Genomic DNA, 24,867 nt, shown 5'->3' with positions numbered 1-24,867 from the left:
ACTCACGCCAAATGGAATCTGTTTCCGCGGTCGATCGAGACTGGGTGTTCTCTGGCGTTGATGTTTTACGTTTTATAACGGCGTGCATGTAGGACATAGTCCACTATCAGAACGTCAATACCAAGTTACATCGTTTAACGTCTTTTGGTATGACACTGCCAGGGGATCGAACCACCGACTTTCCGCTCTCTAGACAAGTACTCTATCCACATGACTACAGAGCGCCAGTTGAAATGAAGAATGAAACAGGTAGATAGGACGTCTGGAAGAAGCTTGCTTTTTTAAGAAAATACATTCCGAAATGAAACCACCTACTGGATTGCCAAACAAATCTTCATGACACTGCGATGCCTGAACTTCATGTATTGAAACACATAATGACTCAACTTGTCCACGGGAGCCATTAAATCTAGTGTTCATTGAAATCCATTGTATAACAAACTAATGAAGTATTACTAGTAGTTCTAGACTGTGACTATAGGCTATTATATACTCACAGAGTGCTGTTCAGGCGCTCTTCATAATACAAGGTGAAGTTTGCATATGATACACATTTCGTGTCATTTGGATACTCGAAAGACATAAAGTTGCATCGTTAACACCAGCTGGAGGAAATTAACATATCATATTACATCATGGCTTAAATGTTGATACAATAAACGCACAACCAAGTGGCGTGCACATTTTGTAACCAATCAGGCTTCCCAGGATGTGTCTGCTTATCCGCCATTGGTTGATTGACCAAACATCTGTAGAGGTTTGAGATGATAGCTGCACTATCTCTGGCGAGTCTCTGTTTGACTAACCATATAGTCCACGAACATCGTTCTTAAATTTCACCCAATAAAGTCAATGCCTATTTGGCAAAGGATAATTGCAATTTTAAAACGTACAATTTATGTGAAGGCATGTGGAGCATTTTGACGTCATCAAATATCATTAACACTACCAGGGGATTTATGTTTGGGCATTTTAACGTCATCAAGAAATGGCATGGTCTGTTAACATAAGCGGGGATTTAAGTTCAAGCATTTTAACGTCATCAAGAAATGTCCTTGCTCATAAATATTAGCGGGATTTATGTTCAAGCATTTTAATGTCATCAATAAATGACATGGCTCCTTAACACTAGCAGGGATTTTTATCTTCAAACATTCTAACGTGATCAAGAAAGTCCTTGCAAATTCCTTGCACATTAACATTAGTGCCATGTTGGCGTCATCAAATGGCAGTAAAACTAGTAGAGCTTATTTTCAAAGATTTTAACGTCATCAAGAAATGGCATGGTGCTAACATTAGCTGAGATTTATGTTCAAACATATTTGCGTCATCAAATGTCATTAACACTAGCAGGAGTTTATGTTCAAACATTTTAATGTCATCAAGTAATTGCATGTCCCCTTGACATTATCGGCATTAATGTTAAAGCATTTTAACGTCGTCACATGTCATTACCACAAGCTGGGAGTTAATGGTCAAGCATATTAAAGTCGTCACATGTCATTACCACAAGAAGGGAGTTAATGGTCAAGCATATTAAAGTCGTCACATGTCATTACCACAAGCAGGGAGTTAATGGTCAAGCATATTAAAGTCGTCGCATGTCATTACCGCAAGCAGGGAGTTAATCGTCAAGCATATTAAAGTCGTCACATGTCATTACCACAAGCTAGGAGTTAATGGTCAAGCATATCAATGTCGTCACATGTCATTACCACAAGCAGGGAGTTAATGGTCAAGCATATTAAAGTCGTCAAATGTCATTACCACAAGCAGGGAGTTAATCGTCAAGCATATTAAAGTCGTCACATGCCATTACCACAAGCAGGGAGTTAATGGTCAAGCATATTAAAGTCGTCACAAGTCATTACCACAAGCAGGGAGTTAATGGTCAAGCATATTAAAGTCGTCACATGTCATTACCACAAGCAGGGAGTTAATGGTCAAGCATATTAAAGTCGTCACATGTCATTACCACAAGCAGGGAGTTAATGGTCAAAAATATTAAAGTCGTCACATGTCATTACCATAAGCTGGGAGTTAATGGTCAAGCATTTTAAAGTTGTCAAATGTCATTGACAAAAATTCAATACAAATCCTTCAAATGTGTTCAACTATGCTAACGTCATCAAATGTCATTAACACTAGTAGGGTTTTTGTTCAAGCAATTTAACGTCATTAAGAAATGACATGGCTCAACTTTAGCGGGTATATTTTCAAGCATTTTAGCGTCTTCAAATGTCATAAACACAATCAGGAGTTTATGTTCAAGCACTTAAAAGTCATTTTATAAATGCATGGCTCCTTAGGGAACGACCGTTTGATAATCGGGTGTGGGATTTTGTATCGAGATGAGATATTTTTACAGCGACAGCTACAAATACAGATAAAAAAATATATTTCAAATGTCATTAAAACTAGCTTAGGTTTATGTTGAAGAATGTTTTTAAGAATTTTAATGTAATCAAGAAATGTCCCTGCTCTTTACCATTAACGGGGATTTACGTTCAAAATAAACAGTGTATTCGTTGAACGTTTAGCGTAGACTATTTCCAATGGGAATGCTATATTCTTTTTCGCTGCAAAGATGCTCTCAAATATTAAGAGTATTATTAAATGAAATGGTTTTATTATTTACCATTAAGAAGGCTATTACATCAAAAATAAACTAATTTGACCTTCGTGGGTTATTTTTTAAATCAACTTTGGCAACACGCCTCGATGGACGTATTGTCTATATTGTGATGATATAGTACATGGCAACCTATCGGTGGTCACTGTTTATATCAAAAGGCTCATATGTTTTATATCAAAAGACATTTTGGCAATATTCTCCATTTATATGAAAGCTGTCTCTACAACATGACATTAAAGCGTTTCCAGTGTCGACAAAACAACCCGTTTACATCACCTTCTGTTTGACAGTTTCTTTGTTCGCCACCCAGATGGCGCCAGTCACTCGGGAAAGTCAATAGAACAGCTTATAAATCTAACCTGGCCTTTCATGATTATATTAATTTTTCATATACAAAGAGATTAGTTCAGTGAAGCCTGGAGTAAGAAATTTGCAACCACATGACCCCTACCATGTTTGAAATGTTGTAAATTTGTGCCGAAAAAATTAAATTAATTGATTTTCAAAGACAAGTTATCAAAGATAATTACCCATCAACAGTTGTGAATTATGCGATTGTAATATGATTTTCAAAAGTTTCAATAAAAATTATACAGTATCTAAAACATAAAAACATGTAGAAGTATTCTTTGAGTGCTGACTCAGCGTCAGTACCGTTCGTGTTTTATATAATATCGTTACCTTAAGAGGTTTTCAATTGAAAATTAAACATGCATAAAATCAACTTATGAGAAAATTTTGTCATAGCCCCTCAGTTGATATATAACCAACAGCAATATTTTAGACCACGTCATCACTTTCATATTTGTTTTTAAGCCACATAATGATATTGACGACCCTTCCGGCTGTCGATAGTTGCAATGATTTATGTTGACTATGCACTGTATAAAATATTAACAACATAAAATCTTCAAAAAAAAAGAAACGCACAGGTAGTATGTAGTTCATTGAACCTGACTACACACAAAATCCGGTATATATATTGGATATATGTTATTGAAAAATGTTGGTGGCCTGATATTCGACAAACGGTTACCACCCCTGCACAGGATCGCTACATTCGACGGTTCCACCTAGGTCATAGCAATGCCACAGCTACGGAGACTGCAGGACGCATCTCTGGTTTGAGGAGGATATCGGACCAGACTGTCAGGAACCATCTTCGCGAGGCTGGAATCCGACCCAGAAGACCAGTTATCGTCCCTGTTTTGCAACAGATCCATCGACAGCAACGCTTGCGTTACTGCCATACCTTACAGCCTTGGAATTTGAGAAACTGGACACGAGTGTGGTTTAGCGATGAATACGATTTCTTCTTCACCGGCGAGATGGAAGACAATGTGTTTATCGGCGTTTTGCCCCACATTGTGTACGTGAATTCGGCAATTTCGGTGGCGGTAGTGTCATGGTGTGGGGGGCCATATCTTACACCAGGAGATCTGACTAGTTTGTGGTTCATGGAAATTTGAGAGGAAATCGCAACATGAATCAAGTTCTTCAACCTCACCTTCTTCCAATCATTGACCGCCAGAGGGAGCTGTTTCAACGGGACAACGCTCCACCTCAAACACCTCGTGTTACGGTAGACTAACTTCATAATGCCAACATCAACGACTTGCTCTTGCCGTCGAGATCTCCAGATCTCCAACCAATCGAACACCTCTGGGATGAACTCAATCGACGTGTACGTCAACGTCAGAACATGCCGCAGACACACCCACAACTGGCCAACGCCTTACAAGCAGAATGGCGCAGAATTCCGCAGGACAGAATTCATACACTTATCCAGTCAGTGCCAAGGAGATGCAGAGCCGTGATTGCTGCCCTGGGCAGTCACACGAGATAATGAGTTCAGCGCCACATTGTGGCCTTATATGACATGACAATGAACAGTTTTCAATGCTTTTGTACAACGACAACATGTGACTATCATGCTCCAAAATTTCATATTTGTATCTATGATATTAAATTAAATATATCGACTTTATTAGGTGTAATAAATTTACTAAAAATCTAACTTTGCGTTTCTTTTTTTTGAGAGTGTATACAGAATCATGTGTTCACAAAAAGTTCAGGAGGTAAGGATGTAGTGAGTAATGAGTATGACTTACTGTTTCTACTAGATTCTTTACTCTGTCGTCTAGTGCATTCTTTACTCTGTCGTCTAGTGCATGAATGAGTGGGTATAGTTTTATGCCGCTTTTAGCAATAACCCTGACTGGTGTCTCACCAGAAATGGGCTTCACAAATTGTTCTAATGTGGGGAATAAAACCAGGGAACGAGAAGCCACGAGCGATCGCTTAAACCACTAGGCTACCCCGTCATCACCACGCTTGTGCTTGTAAATGGCGACTGAAAGGCCGCTTGATCCGGATCCGTGACTTGTCTCGTCAACTTGCCCCCTACACCGTGGACCATTGTTCATACGTTTGAATCCCTGCTTTGCTGTAGTATTGCTATTGCTACAGTATCGACTAAGGCGCCGCAATTAGCTGTGCAGAGTTGCGTCCCTTGGGCCCGCCAGAAACCTATGATTGTGGGTTCGAATCCCATTTCATCCCGATATGTTTCTAGGTTTGTCAGCACCATACCCGTGCTCGTGGTATTCACCAAAGGTAACTGTCTGAGACCTGCATCACTTCGGGCTTTACTCCCACCTAAAGCTGACACGCCGTGATATAACTGGAATACTGTTAAAAGCGGCGATAAACCCCACTCACTCACACAGTGTAATACTCCTGATTACAAACATACAAAACATGGTCTGAAGGATAAAGTCCCGGAAGAGAGTGAGTGAGATGAACCTTGAGTATTATTTAAATTATAACACGGCTTGGCGGCTTAATTAGGAGAAAATATCATGTGATATTTTTATTCGTGTATGTTTGATGCCTGGAGCCGACAAAGTGAGCCGGAGGTTTAAAAAATTCAAAATTTCAGTAATCAACAATTACGGCAAAATCAGAAACCATGTAATATCTGTCAACATTGTAAAATACATGAGCCCTGCCAATCACAGAATAACAAAACATCGATAAGCTTCATCGTCACTCAGAGGTGTTAAACACGCATTACGTCTTTTGGCGGGAATGAAGACATTAACCATCAGATAATTTCTTATGCATTCGTGACAACCGATTTCTTGGTTAACCGTTGTTTTCGTCACTTTTGAATCTTTTTCGGTGGATAACCGAGACTTGTTATTCCCTGGCGTTGACGTCATACATTTTCTGTCAAATATATATCCAATTTCATATAGAAAATAATACAAACACAGAGAAAACACGTTGGTGGAGAATATCTTCAAATCCAATTCAGCAACGTTTTAAAAACCAATCAGATTTCTGCAGAAACACAACCATTTGTTTAACAATGATGTATAACTGGACGTACGTGGCACACGTTGACTACTTTGGTGAAAGCAACCAGCACGTATGTGATAAAGGCAGACCACGAGTGTGATAAAGGCAGTCCATGGTGTGATAAAGACAGACCATGGTGTCTTAAATACAGACCACGGGTGTGATAAAGACAGACCATAGGTGTGATAAAGACAGACCACGGGTGTGATAAAGACAGACAATGGTGTGATAAAGACAGACCACGGGTGGGATAAAAACAGACCACGGGTGTGATAATGACAGACCACGGATCATAATGAGAACGAATCTAATTTTTAAACCCACGATTAGCGGATCCTGACGTGGCCAAGGAACGTAACTCTGCGAGCTGAAGTACAGCTTAGTGTACATAGCGACATGTTACCATGGAAAATCTGTCAGAAAAGGTTCGAAGGGCCCCATGTTTATAGCATGAGACGGTAACAGTTAAGATCGGGTCGTTATGATGTTCTGCTAGTGTGGATAGTTTCTCATGCTGTCAACCACTGGTTTAGCTAGATCAGGCCCAATAATTTAACTACAAAACTGACAGCAGCCTATAACAGCATTCACCCACTCTCCTTGCAATAAGTTTCTCATGCTGTCAACCACTGCTTTAGCGAGATCAGACCCAACAATTTAACTACAAAACTGACAGCGGCCTATAACAGCATTCACCCACTCTCCTTGCAATAAGTTAATCCTGCTGCCAACCACTGCTTTAGCGAGATCAGACCCAACAATTTAACTACAAAACTGACGGCGGCCTATAACAGCATTCACCCACTCTCCATGCAATAAGTTAATCCTGCTGCCAACCACTGCTTTAGCTAGGTCAGACCCAATCATATAACTACCAAACTGACAGCGGCCTATAACAGCATTCACCAACTCTCCTTGCAATAAGTTGCTCCTGCTGTCAACCACTGCTTTAGCTAGATCAGACCCGATAATTTAACTACAAAACTGACAGCGGCCTATAACAGCATTCACCCACTCTCCTTGCAACGAAGTCTGTGCTCATGATCAGAAAAGACAATGTATTATTTACCGCTCAACGACAGCATACGATTATCAGCGACAGCATACGAATATCTCAAGCTGTTCCAATTAAATCAATATTCACATGCAATTAATACAAATTGTCTCAATACAAATTATCTGAATTATTATTTATATAATATCTATTTATTCATGTATCTTGTCTCCTGTTTCCAGTACTGAATACGCCAAACCGGTGCATCCACATTTGTGTGGACACACGTATTAATGAAATCATGTGAATTGGTTAGCGCTGTACATTTCAAACAGCAAACTGTTTCGTCGTCACAAAATGAAAAAAAAAACGAATTCGAAAAAACAACATTAACACATGTAATGCTATTTTCCTACTTTATAACCAACAAGGCAGTTGCATCACATACAACTCATTCCACAACACCATTTATGAAAAAAGATTCTTGCATCATAGAATGTTCGATACAACATACATAAATTTTCATTTTAAACATGCATATTTCGAAAGAAGAAAGTTTCTGTTCGGGTTTGGGTTTTTTCCTTGATCACATATTTTTGTTGGAGAGTCTGTAGCGTGCGTTTACCTATGTGAACACTGGGACCTTATATTGCTGGACCTGTAATTGGTTGTGCCAATGGTCCTTTTGTTGTGGCCTGGGAGTCATCCCCTAATCCAGGGTTGATTTGCAGATGTGCTGACTGCTTCCCGAGCGTTTTTCCAGCATGATGCAGTCTTCGCCTACGGCGACGCAGGCATCTGTGGACATCGGACTGGAATCAAAGGCGTGGCATCGGTTTAAAAAGCATCACACAACTCTTGCTCAGAAGTTGTTTGGTCAAGGTTACAACATTCAACATGTTCCTACGTTTTAAGTGTTGATCATAGATGTTGTTACGTTCTAAGTGTTGATCATAGATGTTGTTACGTTCTGAGTGTTGATCATAGATGTTGTTACGTTCTAAGTGTTGATCATAGATGTTGTTACGTTTTAAGTGTTGATCATAGATGTTGTTACGTTCTAAGTGTTGATCATAGATGTTGTTACGTTCTAAGTGTTGATCATAGATGTTGTTACGTTATGAATGCTGATCAAAGATGTTGTTACTTTCTAAGTGTTGATCATAGATGTTGTTACGTTCTAAGTGTTGATCATAGATGTTGTTACGTTCTGAGTGTTGATCATATATGTTGTTACGTTCTAAGTGTTGATCATATATGTTGTTACGTTCTAAGTGTTGATCATACATGTTGCTACGTTCTAAGTGTTGATCATAGATGTTGTTACGTTCTGAGAGTTGATCATAGATGTTGTTACTTTCTAAGTGTTGATCATAGATGTTGTTACGTTCTGAGTGTTGACCATAGATGTTGTTACGTTCTAAGTGTTGATCAGAGATGTTGTTACGTTCTAAGTGTTGATCATAGATGTTGTTACGTTCTAAGTGTTGATCATAGATGTTGTTACGTTCTAAGTGTTGATCATAGATGTTGTTACGTTCTGAGAGTTGATCATAGATGTTGTTATGTCCTAAGTGTTGATCATAGATGTTGTTACGTTCTAAGTGTTGATCATAGATGTTGTTACGTTCTAAGTGTTGATCATAGATGTTGTTACGTTCTGAGAGTTGATCATAGATGTTGTTACGTTCTGAGTGTTGGTTAGATGTTGTTGCTACGTTCTAAGTTTTGATCATAGATTTTGTTACGTTCTAAGTGTTGATCATAGATGTTGTTACGTTCTGAGTGTTGATCATATATGTTGTTACGTTCTGAGTGTTGATCATAGATGTTGTTACGTTCTGAGTGTTGATCATAGATGTTGTTACGTTCTAAGTGTTGATCATAGATGTTGTTACGTTATGAATGCTGATCATAGATGTTGTTACTTTCTAAGTGCTGATCATAGATGTTGTTCCGTTCAAAAAGCTGATCATAGATGTTGTTACGTTCTGAGTGTTGATCATAGATGTTGTAACGTTCTAAGTTTTGATCATAGATGCTGTTACGTTCTAAGTGTTGATCATAGATGTTGTTACGTTCTGAGTGTTGATCATAGATGTTGTTACGTTCTGAGTGTTGATCATAGATGTTGCTACGTTCTGAGTGTTGACCATAGATGTTGTTACATTCTGGGTGTTGATCATAGATGTTGTTACGTTCTGAGTGATGATCATAGTTGTTGTTACGTTCTGAGTGTTGACCATAGATGTTGTTACATTCATAGTGTTGATCATAGATGTTGCTACGTTCTAATTGTTGATCATAGATGTTGTTGCTACGTTCTAAGTGTTGATCATAGATGTTGTTGCTACGTTCTAAGTGTTGACCATAGATGTTACGTTTTAAGGGTTGATCATAGATGTTGCTTAGTTCTAAGTGTTCATACTATTGTTGTTGATAAGTTCTAAGTCTTCATACTATTGTTGTAGATAAGTTCTAAGTGTTTAGGGGCGGTGAGGTAGTCTACTGGTTAAAGCATTCGCTGTGCACGTCGAAGACCCCGGTTCGATTCCCCACATAGGTACAATGCGTGAAGACAATTTCTTGTATTCCCCGCCGTTATATTGCGGGAATATTGCTATAAGCGGTATAAAACCATACTCACTCACTCAGTGTTGATCATACTTATCGACGCTAAGATTTATATGCTGATATGCTGATAAACGTCTGAGATCTGCCACACTTCGGGCTTTCCTCCCACATTAAGCTGACACGCCGCGATATAACTGGAATACTGTTAAAAGCGGCGTTAAACCCAACTCACTCACTCACTCACTCTAAGTGCCCTGTCGTCTACAAAGCACGGTGACGCGGTACCACAGCACCGATGCTTATAATTGGAAAGACATTTCGTTGACAAGGTCTCAAAAACGTTGTAGTAACCTTACCCCGCTTTTGCATTAGTCAAGCAATACCACGGCGAGGGTCATCTGAAATGGGCTCTACACAATATGCCATGTGAGGAATCAAACCAGGACTTTTGGCATGAAGAGCGGACGCTTAAACCACAAGTCTACCCCACCCTATCGTTATCGATGTATGGGTATATATGTGTGGTTTAGTCATTTGTTAAATAATATTCATTCTGCGAACCTGGGACAAGCTGAGATGCCCGACATACTGCACATGAAGTAGACATCACAATCTTTCACATACGCTCCATTCCCCAGCGATTTTCTAGTCGTCTCGCAGATTCGATCTGGAAATAAACACCAAAGCAAGATGATTGCCGTATTTATTACGTCATTAAAACTTTGAAGTCGTTTATCTCCCCGATATTGTTCTATAAGCATTATTTTGGTAGATTTTAGAAATAATTGCCAGCCTTCATCAGTTTCGTGGAAAGTCAAAAGTGTTTATTCTCTGGCTTTGACTTTTTTTATTTGCTTGAAGTGGGTCGATGTTTCTGCTGGTGGGTTGGGTTTCGTTATAAGCTCAGTCGCATATATCATTTATGCTGATTCTACTACAAAAGAAATGTTTCGGTTGAGATATTAAAACACACATGCCGATGTCCTGTCCCTCTCCAGTTAGTGAAGTCATCGATCCCAATTACGTGGATCGATGCTCATGATATTAATAGCTGGATTGTCTGGTCCAGACTCGATTATTTACAGACCGCCGTCATATAGCTGGACTATTGCTGAGTGCGGCGTTAAACAACCAACCAACCAACCAAGTTAGCGAAGTCATTTTCCAGCATGTGACCACAGATACGTCATACTCGCATTTATAGGGCCTGGGAGCATGAAATGCACGTGCAAAACGTGGCCATCGTCAAATTTGATTATGCCCATGATGTTTAACAAAATATGTCCCAAGTCAATGGCTGTGGACATCGACCTTGATGACAACAGGGATGGTATTTACAGCATCCATGTTCAGATACAGGAGTGGGTGAGTGAGTTGTTGTTTAACGCCGCTTTGAACAGTATTACAGTCATATTACCGCGTGTCAGCTTAATGTGGGAGGAAAGCCCGAAGTGATGCAGGTCTCAGACATTTACCTCTTCGGTGAAACCCACGAGCACATGTATCTTGTAATAAAACGGGTCTCACTTCGCGAAGTGCATCAAATCACGTGAGCACCTTGATTGAAAACATGAAATGACAGGAAAATACCTGTTGACGACGAGTTGGTGGTACGCATGCTTTGCAAATCCCCCAAGCGACCGAAATCTGTATGGCAGTTTTAAGAACCGGATGTCCGTTTCGTTTCGCGAATTTGACAAAATATAACTCAATAATGCCAGCCTAGTTTGGCAAGGGTGGAAACTGGACTTTTATAGTCAGTTAACTCTCTTGCCTCGGGAAGATGTATCATTATGTACAATTTCCAGTTCCTTCACCGGGAATTGTATCAATATTATGTCAGTACAAAATTTAGAGCATTTTTATGCTCAAGACTGGATATGTTTGACAGATTCGGGTATTTTCCTGCCATGTACTGTTAAATAGATTAACCATTTGAACATGGTAAAATCAACTGGTTTGTTAAACTGTACAGAAAATGGACTGGATACATACATACATACATACATACATACATACATACATACATACATACATACATACATACATACATACATATATATATTTCGGTGTGAATATCTTCACACGGACTGTTTTACTCAGTCTATATAAATTATGTATTCACAATTTTTATTTTTGTATGCAACAATTTATATTTTTGATTTAAATCAAAATTGTAAATATTTAATTTTTATAGACTGAGTAAAACAATCTATATCATATTATATTCACATGTATTTTTTTGTTGCATATTGTATGCAACAATTTTTATTTTTGTTGCATTTTGTATACAAATGCAACAAAAATAAAACTTGCGAATATATAGTTTATATAGACTGAGTAAAACAGTCCGTGTACGACATAAAATACTTCAAGTGGTAGGAGATGTCACAATGGTGTGCCATAATCTTAATCAACAAATGTATGGGAAATGTGAGTTTTTGCCAAACGGATTTTGACTTTTCTAACGTTTTGGATACCAAAAAAAGTTATCTGAGGAGCCTGAATTGTGCGTACTACTAATTTGAATTTTTAATCTAGTCTAATGGATCCAGTTTTTAGTCCATATACAATCTTTACAATCTTCATCGTGTTGTGACAGTATTATCCCCTTGTTGTCAACACCTTCCTATGTTATCTCAATCATATATCAATTGTTGTTACTGTTAATCCTCTACTGTTAATCCTCCACCTACTATACATATTCTGTACCATGTCCCTTATTCAGTCTTGCTTGACAACAGTATAAGGATCTATACTGAAACGTCGCTTTTTACAGCATTAAAAAAGTCGTTATCCATAAAATTGTGTCTACCTTGTCATCCGTCAACTTCTAAGTAATGCCTATCAAACAATTTAATCTTTACGTCATCAAAAAAAGAAGGGTGTTTTGATTTATTTTCGGATAAAAATATGATAATAAAACATATGACACAGGTATGGTGGCCGAGAAGGGACATCGCTTTCTCGGCTTCAATTATGGACGCAAGAAAGCAATAAAGCGATTACACGAGACGAGAAAGCGATATTGATATCGCTTTCTCGTCACGTGTTATCGCTTCCTTGCGGTAACAATTGACGGCGAGAAAGTGCGATTTCCCCTACCATACCTGTGTCATATGTTATATCATCATCCGAAACTGGCTCCCACAGGAGATATCCCTTGGATGAAATTACATCAAAATACTTTGCAGACCATGGTAACCAGTGACGTCACAATCAAATGACATGTCATTAAAGCTCTGCTACTGAAGCTGTTAGAAGTGCCTTTTACACTGAAGACGCTGCTAATTACTGTCTACAAATTGAAAAAGTTGGAAGAATGATGTTGGATGATAAATAAAATCTCACCCTCGTGTCTTTTGACATGAAATATATCAACACTCGTTGATAAAAGTGGCAAAAATCCTCGGCAAGACTCGGAATTTTTCCACTTTTATCAACTCGTGTTGATATATTTGATATCAAAAGACACTCGGGTGAGATTCTCTATTTATCATATTTTAGCAGCAAATAAATCAAAACACAGGTAGTGTTGGTTGTGATTATACTTCAGCTATGCATCTACCTCCTGTGACTACCACCAGGTTCCTCAGAAGACAGTCATTACAGAACGCGCAGGTCACCAGCAGCAGGATACCAAAGAGAAGTCTCATTGTTGTAGCTGAAATAAAGGAATGTCAAGTGAGTGAGTGAGTTGAGTTTCACGCCATTTTGAAAGGTATTTCAGTCATATCGCGGCGTGGGAAGGGAGGAGAGAACTGTGTCGCAGATGTGTAACCAAGGGGGCAATGAGTTTGGTATGCATGGTGCGTAGACAGTAAGGACCAACTTTGGACCAATCGTGTCGACGATCAACGGATCATGGCTTGGATAAGGGACGTAACTCTGCATATTGTGAGTGAGTGAGTGAGTATGGTTTTAAGCCGCTTTTAGCAATATTCCAGCAATATCACGGCGGGGGACACCAGATATGGGCTTCACACATTGTACCCATGTCGGGAATCGAACCCGGGTCTTCGGCAGGACGAGCGAACGCTTTAACCACTAGGCTACCCGACCGCCCCCTGCATATTGTGAGTGAGTATGGTTTAACGCCTCTACTAACAGTATTCCAGTTATAGCACGGCGTGTCAGCTTAATGTGGGAGGAAAGCCCGAAGTGATGCAGGTCTCAGACGTTTACCACTTCGGTGAAACCCACGAACACGGGTATGGTGCTGACAAACCTAGAAACATAATCGGGGCGAACTGGGATTCGAACCCACAATCATTGGTTTCTGGCGTACCTAAGGGACAGACAGTCAGACAATCACGATATGAGCGCGCGCAGAGACACATTTATCTCATCGTCACACAAATAACTGTCATGCCTCAGTGGTATCTGATACGGGGTCAATTTAGATCCATTTGAAATAATATCACTCACTGGACAAAGAAATCGCCAAAGTTAAGCAGCATTCTATGAGACCACTGCCCTTAAAATATCCCAAGGATAGCTCTTATCGACAACGGCCGATCATCTGCCCTGATGTACACTATATTAAATATAATAAATCAGAGCCTAAACATCATCTTATAAACATCACACCAATGATGACAAGACGTTTAATGTCTTAACTACAGTAAACTACGGTTATAACGAACACGCTTATAACGAACTTACGGATATAACGAACTTACTTTTTTGGTCCCGAGTATTTGCTATAGTTATGCTGTAAATATGCTTATAACGAACTACGGTTATAACGAACTAAAGTTAGTTGTCCCTTTGAGTTCGTTATAACCGTACTTTACTGTATTGTATATGTCATACTCACTGGACGGTGCCTGTACTCCCTAGATCCCTCAGTGAAATACAAAGATCGCTATAACTGAACCCGTTATGTACTATTTAATGCCGAATTTCAATATCCGTTTGCACCATCTGGATGACGTATGTTGGGCGGCTTAAGATTTTTGTTTGGTTTGGCGAGGCATTGAACCGAACTACATAGATTATTGACATCCCTGTCCAAACCAGTGTCTTATATCACCGCGCCTATTCACAAGTACAGATTTATTGTTGTAATCGATAATTATATTTATCACATCAATTGCAATTAATTATTACAACCAACGTGTTGCCGCCAATCATACGTCAACTGTCACGCAAAAGTTTGCATATTAGCATATACTTTCATCACGTAGAAGCTTTGACGACAGAAGTGGGATCAGCTCATTAATATCAACAAAAGGTATGGATGAATCAGTCGCTGGCGTCAGGCGGTTCTATGTAAATATTCCCAACTGAAATAGGTAGGTGTCAATGAAATGTCAATGACCAAAATGAGTCTGGTGTTGTCCAAGGGTGAAAACCTATGCGTGGCAAAAAGGCACACTGTCCATGCCGCATGTCACATTATTCAATCAAAGATGTCGATTATTATGCACAGGCGTGTCGGGACATACGTTTTTACACACATGACATTTAAGTCAACGAAAATAGGCAACTGCCACTGTGAAAATCTCTCTGCAAAGTGTGACTTGCCATTTGATAATTGACAATTCTAGTCACCTTGATCGAGGTCATTCAAAACCTACTGTCCTTTTTCTTTAAAAACAAATATGCATATTAATCTTGCAGTTAATCGTAACACACAAGCATCGTCTTGTGAGTGAGTGAGTGAGTGAATGAGTGAGTGGGTGGGTGGGTGGATGGGTGGATGGGTGAGTGAGTGAGTGAGTGAGTGACAGGCTTCACATTTTGTTCCCATGTGTAGAAACGAACCCATGCCTTCAGCGTTTTAACAATCATGCTACGAGGCAACTAGATTTATACTTGTTGGGTTGGGCTTTTCATTGATTAACATGTGTTAAAAAGTGTTTTTGTATGTGTATGTATGTTTGTATGTCCCGACACGCCTCGATTGATAATGCGCTGGCTATCTGACCTTGGTGACCGTCTGTCAGACGCCAGACGTTACCGCAGATTTGCATCTCATGAATACAACTCCTTCATTTGTCTAGCGTCTGGGTGATAAGACATTTACATCGTTGATAATATTTCAAATATAACGACGGTCTAACGTTGGCGACAGAACCTCGAGATTACCGTGTCGGATGTCTCCTATTGAGTGAGTGAGTGAGTTTGGTTCAGAACCGTTCTGAAGTGTTTTTCAGTTATCCCCAAACGCGATAGCCTTAGGTTATAGACGAGCACACAGCTGACAAACCGAACATTTTAATCATACCTAGTCTGGGATTTGAACCCACGATCCACTGATGTAACGGCAAAACAATGAAACAATGTGCCACCAGTGAATTGTTGGATATTGTGATTTAATTCCATTAGAACACATGTATTTATATGTAATGTTTGGCAATGGTCATAGTCCTTAACGAACAGTACGTATAAAATAATTTCCCCTAAGGCCAAAAACTAATCAATAAGTTTTTCTTCAGATATTAGCGAGAAATCCGCGGATAATTTGTGATGACAAAATCAACTTGTCTCGAAAATTAAAATGTATATGTGTCATAGCGTGAGACAGTGGGTAGCCGAGTGGATAAAGTGTTCGCTCGTCATGCCGACGATCTGGTTTCGAGTACATAAGTGGTTATATTGTGTGAAGGTTATCCTTGGTGTCGCCAAAACCAGCTAAGCGTTAAACCAGGCGTTAATCCAGGATATGCGTTACCTTTTTTCGCGAACACCTGGTGTCATCACTATTTTTTCCGTTTATGCACTATGGTATTTGTTTCGGCAGACATTTGAGACAGATTATATTCTGCGTTTAGAAATACACTCATGGTGATCCGTCTTCAGTTGATTGAGTACTCTCTGTTGGATATTATTGATGTCGGATTCCTTCATTTTCTTCTTTGTTGACCTCAGCAGAGAGTTTTCAAGAACCCTATTCATTTCATTGAAAGCTGCGGCAGATTCAATACCAGGGTCACCCTGCAACCTGGTCACGAGTGAGTGAGTTGGGTTTAAAGCCAAACAATATTTCAGTTATAGCACGGCGTGTTAGCCTGATTGGGGGAGAGGGGGGATGCGGGTCTTTTATCATTGGTGATTGGTTGGTTGGTTGATTTGTTGTTTAACGCCGCACTCAGCAATATTCCAGCTATATGACGGCGGTCTGTAAATAATCGAGTCTGACCAGACAATCCACTGATTGATATCATGAGCATCGATCCACGCAATCGGGATCGATGACATGCATTAACAAAGTCAGCGAGCCTGACCACCCTGTTAGTCGCCTTTTACGACAAGCATAGTCACCTTTTACGGCATGCATGGGTTGCTGAAGACCTATTCTACACCGGCATCTTCACGGGTCTCACATTGGTGAAACCCAGGAACGAAGGTATGGAGCAGGAAAACCTAGAAACTGGGAGAATCAGGAATTCAAACCCACAATCATGGGTTCCTGGCAGGCCCAACGGACGCAACTTGGAGCGCCTTAGACCAATTGGCCCCCATGTCCCCTCGAGATCAGAAATATGGGAGGAGGTGGAGATTGTCGCCTTCCCCCATTAAGATGTTCCCGATCTCTTCATACAAATATAAGGAACAAAACCCTTTCCATTGTCATTAGAAATCTCTGTATAAAGCGGAGTCGAATATAAACCACGGTGACCACACAATGTGCTACGTCCACAACAAAACTGGCCACTGGCTCCAGACTTGCAGCATCGTTCTCTTCAAATTGGTTGTTGTTTTCCGCCGCACTCAGCAATATTCCAGCTATATGACTGTGGTCTGTAAATAATCAAGTGTGGACCAGACAATCCAGTGATTGACATCATGAACATCGATCCATGCAATTGGGATCGATGACATGCATCAACCAAGATAGCGAGCCTGACCACCAGATCCCGTTCGTCGCCTTTTACGACAAGCATAGTCGCCTTTATGAGAAAATATACATGCAGCAATCAATTCATGATCGGGCATCTTAGAGGTGAGGTGAAATTGGGTTTGACGTCGCGTCCAAGATTATTGCACTTATATAGCGACGTGCATGCACGTATGTGTATGTGGCTGCTTGTACTAGTCCGGACTGATGCCGATTTATAGTGCTAGCTCACTGAGATGCCGCAGTTTAACATGAATACCCCACTCAGACACAGTATACGGATCAGTCCTTGTTGTAGCCCCTTAATGCCGAGCGCCAGACATGGTAACAACAACTCCGGGCGGACGCTCTACCACAAGACCACGGAGCATCTTAGAGAGAGGCGATGAGGTGAAGTCGCTGTATCCTACCACGGTGTCTTATTTGTCAACAATGAAAGCAGATACCATCTGATGCTTACTGAGAAAACAATATGTGAAATACTGGGCTTCACTTTGATAACATCTATGTATTTGGGGGGAAGATATTTAGACAAGAAGCATGCATCCCCAAGGGAACCAAGTATGTTTCTTTATGAATAATGAATCGGAATTTCTGTTTGGATTGGAAACGTCGAAACAAATAAATTTGGCCAAGAAGTTGAACTTAAACTTCAGGTATCACGATACTCTGATATCGTCTAATACCCATCAATTAGCCATTTCCCTTCCACTGATATTTACCCACCTGAACTGGGGGTAAAGGAGACCAGTGAGACCGCTCATCTGTTTCATATTTTTTTAGTATCGGTTTGTCAGACTCGCTGACTTGGTTGATGCATGTCATCGATCCCAATTGCGTGGATCGATGCTCATGATGTCTATCACTGGATTGTCTGGTCCAGACTCGATTATTTTATAGACCGCCGTGATATAACTGGAATATTGCTGAGTGCGGCGTTAAACAACAAACCAACCAACCAACATACCCGTCGCACAGTTTAACTTTCTCTGGCCTCGCTACTTATAGAAAGAATGTTTCAACCTTCCACAAACATATTTCAAGCACAAAGCGGGCTCGCATAAAATCCCGCTCAGCGGCGTTAAACAACAAACAAACAAACAAACAATCATATTTAGATCTATGCATAGAGATTCAGAGTGACAAAACAATCTCCACAAGACAGTATGACAAGAGGGATGACTGTATCTTTCCAATAGTCAACTTTCTCTTCATGTCAAGCAATATTACAGCAGTTACTGCCTTTAGTGTCTACATTTCACAACTTTTCAGGTACAATCGAGTATGCTCTATATACGAAGATTTCAAAGAGTCTCATACGAAGTTTGGTCAAAAGTTGTTTGATCAAACTTAGAACATTCAAAGTCTCAGAAAAGCTTTAAAACATTTTTATTGTAGACACGGGGAGGAATTTCCAATTTTGATGCATTACTGACAAAACATTATGTCCTATTTTGACTTGTACCATATTTGTCCGTGTTTTTTCAGGTGGATAATTGACTTGCTTATGCATGTGTTTGTGACGGGTGACACCGGTTGTGCAGGATACCGTCACCTTATCGCAAACAAATGGTATCATCACTATTTGATATGATCATGATATTGTAGTCATGGTACAATGGACTAATATGAATAATTATGGAAAGTGTTTTGTTGCTTTCATTGACACTACAATTTAAATATTATAAGCTTGTAACAGTAAATATATAATATTATCAATACTGCTGTATCTTTAGTTAAAATATCAATACATCAAACGTTAATTTAAATTGATACTATGGCTACCAAATCGACGCGGTTTGCTAATACATTGCGAAATAAAGAGAAATCACCCAGTTTATACCATCACATCTTAAGTTTCCTCATCAAAGAGTAGCTAACCGCTTCCCTACTCTGGTAGATCTTCTAGTAAATGTCGGTGAAGGCATCAGCAGGAAGGACAAAATCAGCCAGGCATTTGGTTTACCAGTGCCAGAGCCCAAAACAACAGTCACATAAGAACCTCTGAAAACAAAATTCTTCTTCATGGTTTTTAGGGACCGGCCATTTGATATTCTGGAAAAAAACGTTTCAGAAAAGCTTGAAAGATATAATTTTGCTTAAACCTGTTGGAAAAAAAGAAACTGTTTTAATTATTTGTTAAAAAAATATCTGGTTTTGCTTCTGCAGCTGAAAACATATCTTGTCTCCAAACAGACTCCCACTACCCTGGAGGAAAGGTGGCATTATCAACAGGGAGGACGGTCATTCGATGTTTTTGTTTGTTTGTTTGTTGTTTAACGCCGCACACAGCAATATTCTAGCTATATGACGGCGGTCTGTAAATAATCGAGTCTGGGACAGACAATCCAGTGATTGATATGAGGATCGATCCATGCTATTGGGATCGATGACATCTATCAACCAAGTCCCGTTAGTCGACTCTTATGGCAAGCATAGTCGCCTTTTACGGCAAGCATTGGTTGCTGAAGACCTTTTTTACCCCGAATCTTCACGGGTCGTCATTCGAAGTTTGATGATTAAATGACATTGACAAGAATGCAAATATGTTATTTGAAGACAAATATAGTAAAGTGTTCATTTCAGCGTGTAAGGTCTTATGTCAATAACGTATTTTATTACTGAAAATAATTCATGCAAATAAGAAAACAGATTATTCAATTTATTGGTGTTGAAGTGACAAGGGCATTAAGGCGATGATATAATACTTATAACATGGCTTGATGACGGCTTTGTCTTGATTGATGGAATAAAATATCATTTGTTATCACGGTTTTCTCGCTATAGCTGTTACAAGGTGATGTTTAGGAGTAATTGTGTTATTGAACAACCAGATACTCCTATTGATAGTGATGTTTAGTCATGAAAGGAACTTATGTTGTGTATGACCATCCGTTATCATTGATTTAGAAACATACAAAAACATCGATTTTCTACAACTTTTATGCAAAAAGCTCCAAACAGCGGTACAACAGTCGTGATGAGCTGGCACAGCTTTGACTATTTCCGATTGATATTTCTACACTATTTGGATTGAGGTAAAAGCTTTTGGAGGGTTTGAAAAATCGACAGATGAAGTGATGGCGTTGTTCAGCACGACTATCAGTCACACTACTGGTTGTGCATTTCCTGTAGGCCGTATACCATCTTCCCGTTTCAACTGAGAGCCTTCGGTTTGACATCCTGAATTTCAAGAGACACCCCTTTCGTACCTCTGTTCCGGACCCGTGAAGGTCCGGGTTGAGAATAGGTCTTCAGCTGCACATGCTTGCCGTAAGAGGCGACTATGCTTGTAAGAGGCGACTATGCTTGTCTTAAGATTGTTTGTTTGTTGTTTAACGCCGCACTCAGCAATATTCCAGCTATATGACGGCGGTTGTAAATAATCGAGTCTGGACCAGACAATCCAGTGATTGACATCATGGGCATCGATCCACGCAATTGGGATCGATGACATGCATCAACCAAGTCAGCGAGCCTGACCACCAGATCCCGTTCGTCGCCTTTTACGACAAGCATAGTCACCTTTATGAGAAAATATACATGCAGCAAATCAATTCATGATCGGGCATCTTAGAGGTGAGGTGAAATTGGGTTTGACGTCGCGTCCAAGATTATTGCACTTATATAGCGGCGTGCATGCACGTATGTGTATGTGGCTGCTTGTACTAGTCCGGACTGATGCCGATTTATAGTGCTAGCTCACTGAGATGCCGCAGTTTAACATGAATACCCCACTCAGACACAGTATACTGATCAGTCCTTGTTGTAGCCCCTTAATGCCGAGCGCCAGACATGGTAACAACAACTCCGGGCGGACGCTCTACCACAAGACCACGGAGCATCTTAGAGAGAGGCGATGAGGTGAAGTCGCTGTATCCTACCACGGTGTCTTATTTGTCAACAATGAAAGCAGATACCATCTGATGCTTACTGAGAAAACAATATGTGAAATACTGGGCTTCACTTTGATAACATCTATGTATTTGGGGGGAAGATATTTAGACAAGAAGCATGCATCCCCAAGGGAACCAAGTATGTTTCTTTATGAATAATGAATCGGATTTTCTGTTTGAATTGGAAACGTCGAAACAAATAAATTTGGACAAGAAGATAAACTTAAGCTTCAGGTATCACGATACTCTGATATCGTCTAATACCCATCAATTAGCAAATTCCCTTCCACTGATATTTACCCACCTGAACTGGAGGTAAAGGAGACCAGTGAGACCGCTCATCTGTTTCATATTTTTTTAGTATCGGTTGGTCAGGTTCGCTGACTTGGTTGATGCATGTCATCGATCCCAATTGCGTGGATCGATGCTCATGATGTCTATCACTGGATTGTCTGGTCCAGACTCGATTATTTTATAGACCGCCGTGATATAACTGGAATATTGCTGAGTGCGGCGTTAAACAACAAACCAACCAACCAACATACCCGTCGCACAACCTTCTCTGGCCTCGCTACTTATAGAAAGAATGTTTCAACCTTCCACAAACATATTTCAGGCACAAAGCGGGCTCGCATAAAATCCCGCTCAGCGGCGATAAACAACAAACAAACAAACAAACAATCATATTTAGATCTATGCATAGAGATTCAGAGTGACAAAACAATCTCCACAAGACAGTATGACAAGAGGGATGACTGTATCTTTCCAATAGTCAACTTTCTCTTCATGTTCAAGCAATATTACAGCAGTTACTGCCTTTAGTGTCTACATTTCACAACTTTTCAGGTACAATCGAGTATGCTCTATATACGAAGATTTCAAAGAGTCTCATACGAAGTTTGGTCAAAAGTTGTTTGATCAAACTTAGAACATTCAAAGTCTCAGAAAAGCTTTAAAACATTTTTATTGTAGACACGGGGAGGAATTTCCAATTTTGATGCATTACTGACAAAACATTATGTCCTATTTTGACTTGTACCATATTTGTTCGTAATTTTTTCAGGTGGACAATTGACTTGCTTATGCATGTGTTTGTGACGGGTGACACCGGTTGTGCAGGATACAGTCACCTTATCGCAAACAAATGGTATCATCACTATTTGATATGATCATGATATTGTAGTCATGGTACAATGGACTAATATGAATAATTATGGAAAGTGTTTTGTTGCTTTCATTGACACTACAATTTAAATATTATAAGCTTGTAACAGTAAATATATAATATTATCAATACTGCTGTATCTTTAGTTAAAATATCAATACATCAAACGTTAATTTAAATTGATACTATGGCTACCAAATCGACGCGGTTTGCGAATACATTGCGAAATAAAGAGAAATCACCCAGTTTATACCATCACATCTTAAGTTTCCTCATCAAAGATCAAAGAGTAGCTAACCGCTTCCCTACTCTGGTAGATCTTCTAGTAAATGTCGGTGAAGGCATCAGCAGGAAGGACAAAATCAGCCAGGCATTTGGTTTACCAGTGCCAGAGCCCAAAACAACAGTCACATAAGAACCTCTGAAAACAAAATTCTTCTTCATGGTTTTTAGGGACCGGCCATTTGATATTCTGGAAAAAAACGTTTCAGAAAAGCTTGAAAAATATAATTTTGCTTAAACCTGTTGGAAAAAAAGGAACTGTTTTAATTATTTGTTAAAAAAATATCTGGTTTTGCTTCTGCAGCTGAAAACATATCTTGTCTCCAAACAGACTCCCACTACCCTGGAGGAAAGGTGGCATTATCACCAGGGAGGACGGTCATTCGATGTTTTTGTTTGTTTGTTTGTTTGCTTGTTTGTTTGTTTGTTTGTTGTTTAACGCCGCACACAGCAATATTCTAGCTATATGACGTCGGTCTGTAAATAATCGAGTCTGGGACAGACAATCCAGTGATTGATATGAGGATCGATCCATGCTATTGGGATCGATGACATCCATCAACCAAGTTCGGTTAGTCGACTCTTATGGCAAGCATAGTCGCCTTTTACGGCAAGCATTGGTTGCTGAAGACCTTTTCTACCCCGAATCTTCACGGGTCGTCATTCGAAGTTTGATGATTAAATGACATTGACGAGAATGCAAATATGTTATTTGAAGACAAATATAGTAAAGTGTTCATTTCAGCGTGTAAGGTCTTATGTCAATAACGTATTTTATTACTGAAAATAATTCATGCAAATAAGAAAACAGATTATTCAATTTATTGGTGTTGAAGTGACAAGGGCATTAAGGCGATGATATAATACTTATAACATGGCTTGATGACGGCTTTGTCTTGATTGATGGAATAAAATATCATTTGTTTTCACGGTGTTCTCGCTATAGCTGTTACAAGGTGATGTTTAGGAGTAATTGTGTTATTGAACAACCAGATACTCCTATTGATAGTGATGTTTAGTCATGAAAGGAACTTATGTTGTGTATGACCATCCGTTATCATTGATTTAGAAACATACAAAAACATCGATTTTCTACAACTTTTATGCAAAAAGCTCCAAACAGCGGTACAACAGTCGTGATGAGCTGGCACAGCTTTGACTATTTCCGATTGATATTTCTACACTATTTGGATTGAGGTAAAAGCTTTTGGAGGGTTTGAAAAATCGACAGATGAAGTGATGGCGTTGTTCAGCACGACTATCAGTCACACTACTGGTTGTGCATTTCTTGTAGGCCGTATACCATCTTCCCGTTTCAACTGAGAGCCTTCGGTTTGACATCCTGAATTTCAAGAGACACCCCTTTCGTACCTCTGTTCCGGACCCGTGAAGGTCCGGGTGGAGAATAGGTCTTCAGCTGCACATGCTTGCCGTAAGAGGCGACTATGCTTGTAAGAGGCGACTATGCTTGTCTTAAGATTGTTTGTTTGTTGTTTAACGCCGCACTCAGCAATATTCCAGCTATATGACGGCGGTTGTAAATAATCGAGTCTGGACCAGACAATCCAGTGATTGACATCATGGGCATGGATCCACGCAATTGGGATCGATGACATGCATCAACCAAGTCAGCGAGCCTGACCACCAGATCCCGTTCGTCGCCTTTTACGACAAGCGTAGTCACCTTTTACGGCAAGCATGGGTTGCTGAAGACCTATTCTACCCCGGATCTTCACGGGTCACATGCTTGTCGTAAAAGGCGACTATGCTTGTCGTAAGAGGCGACTATGCTTGTCGTAAGAGGCGACTAACGGGATCGGGTGGTCAGGCTCGCTGACTTGGTTGATACAAGTCACCGTATCCCAATAGGGTTGAGTGCTACGTGAAACAACAAACAAACAAACAAACAAACATCTGTTCCCGTTTGAGGTGTGTGCTGACAGGTATCGTTTAGTCTGTCGTCAAAATGTGTGACATACTGCCTCAAGTACTGTAGAATGTTCAGGTTCGTGTCGATTTTATCCTTATAATTTCCCACAGCTGGCATATCGCTTTAGTCGGATTTTACATACCATCACCTTTCTTACACAGACTTTTGTTTTCTCGAATCTA

The sequence above is a fragment of the Haliotis cracherodii genome, unplaced genomic scaffold, assembly GCF_022045235.1.
Source record: "Haliotis cracherodii isolate W230 unplaced genomic scaffold, xgHalCrac1.p SCAF_13, whole genome shotgun sequence".
Taxonomy (NCBI): Eukaryota; Metazoa; Mollusca; class Gastropoda; order Lepetellida; family Haliotidae; genus Haliotis; species Haliotis cracherodii.
This window is presented reverse-complemented; position numbering follows the sequence as displayed.